General features: G+C 46.4%; 1 protein-coding gene across 1 annotated transcript in view; it reads left to right on the forward strand.

Annotated features, from left to right (window-relative positions):
- Positions 1–2,181, forward strand: part of T265_12975 (hypothetical protein) — a gene marked incomplete at both ends in the record, with an annotated part of 6,291 nt that overhangs the window by 2,272 nt on the left and 1,838 nt on the right. The gene's annotated exons all lie outside the window — the stretch shown is intronic.

Consider the following 2,181-nt stretch of genomic DNA (forward strand, 5'->3'; position numbering starts at 1 on the left):
TTTGCGCCATCCTGAAGGAGGCACAGAGAACAACACTCGTCTCGGTAGACGGTGTTTCGGCATGCGTAGCACATGACCGAGCCACCGTAGTCGATGATGCTGGATGTTTTCTCTGATCGAAGTGCCTGCAGCACAACCAAATACCCGTTTTCTAATCACCTCGTTACTGACACGCTGACGCCATCCGAAACCAGTCACGCTTCTGAGGCATCGTTGGTCAGAAACCTGAAGACACCTCACATCATCTGTCCGCAGAGGCCATGTCTCGCACCCATACAACAACACAGTCCTTACTGTAGCCTGATACACACCACCCCTAAGATCCGGTGAGATGCCTTTTTGACGCCACAAGTGATGCAAATTAGCTAACGTGATTCGAGCCTTCGAGATTCTTTCACTGACTTCATCAGACGCCACAAGTGATGCAAATTAGCTAACGTGATTCAACCCTTTGAGATTCTTTCACTGACTTCATCAGATACACTTCCGTCTGAGCTAATACAACTAATAATACAACTACCACAATCTCCAGTGATTCTGCTTGAATTGTAAGGGATGTGTTCGCAGATGACACGTTCTGAAGCATGACTTTGTACTTTGAAGGTGCAAGGCGCATGTTATAGGATGGAATGATGGTGGTCAGTTTATTCAACAGGGTTTGTGCTTCGCTTTGGTCTTCAAAGATGAGGGCACATGTTAGCAAACGGAACACCCGTAAATTCTGCGAATAACTGGTAGGAGGCGGTTAAACGATGGATATTTTCGCCTCATTATTTTATTAATGACGAAGTTGAACAAGAATGGAGAGAGAGAGAGAGGACACCCTTATCTGACACCACTTTTTGTAGGGAAGTTTTTGGAGAGCTCGCTGTACACTCACCCGCTCAGAAATGTGTGAATATAGGGATCGGATTATGTTTACAAAATTCTGGGGCATACCCCGTTGAGCTAATGTAGTTAACAGTACTCATCGATTGCACATATACACAGTGGCGAGCCACCAAATCTTCAAATGCCTTAGCTACCAAGAGAAGCTGCCGTGATAACTAGTGTACAACTGTAGCATCATTGAAAGCAACACCATTAGAACGCTAGTACAGCCAGAGAACCTAACGAAATACTGTACCCGAGAAATGGACTCTTCCATGGCGTCCGTTTCAACGGAGAGTGCACCTATACACATTCTTGTTCATGTTCTGGACTCGTACCATCGACTTTGAATGATTTCTCCCGACGCGACAAATACTTCTGCTGAACGTATGGACCTCCAAATGGTGATCTGTATTAGACCGTAAACAGACACTTCACTCCGACCCCACTGCAGGCGTTTGCAATCTTGACATCGACGTCCCACTAAGGAATGGCTTCAGTCATCTCCCCAGACCATGCGGACCGCACGGCAGATTCTTTCTGGTCATTAACTGTCTCGCCCACATTGTCCCATCCACTAACCTGCGCTGTGACCTCTTCAGTCCTCTTTGTTCCTCTGATCACTGTTTCATCAATTCTTCCCATTCACTCTCTCATAATACTCTTTTCCTTTCTCGCCGAATAGATCTGACCATACTGTTCCGCCGAGTGGGATGGTATAGAAAATATCCATCGATTAACCGCCTCCTACCAGTTATTCGCAGAATTTACGGGTGTTCCGTTTGCTAACATGTGCCCTCATCTTTGAAGACCAAAGCGAAGCACAAACCCTGTTGAATAAACTGACCACCATCATTCCATCCTATAACATGCGCCTTGCACCTTCAAAGTACAAAGTCATGCTTCAGAACGTGTCATCTGCGAACACATCCCTTACAATTCAAGCAGAATCACTGGAGATTGCGGTAGTTGTATTATTAGTTATATTAGCTCAGACGGAAGTGTATCTGATGAAGTCAGTGAAAGAATCTCAGGCTCGAATCACGTTTGCTAATTTGTGTCACTTGTGCCTCAGAAGCGTGGCTGGTTTCGGATGGCGTCAGCGTGTCAGTAACGAGGTGATTAGAAAACGGGTATTTGGTTGTGCTGCAGGCACTTCGATCAGAGAAAACATCCAGCATCATCGACTACGGTGGCTCGGTCATGTGCTACGCATGCCGAAACACCGTCTACCGAGACGAGTGTTGTTCTCTGTGCCTCCTTCAGGATAGCGCAAACCGCGAGGTGGACAGCACATGACTTGGCAGAAAG

The sequence above is a fragment of the Opisthorchis viverrini genome (assembly GCF_000715545.1).
Source record: "Opisthorchis viverrini unplaced genomic scaffold opera_v5_28, whole genome shotgun sequence".
Taxonomy (NCBI): domain Eukaryota; kingdom Metazoa; phylum Platyhelminthes; class Trematoda; order Opisthorchiida; family Opisthorchiidae; genus Opisthorchis; species Opisthorchis viverrini.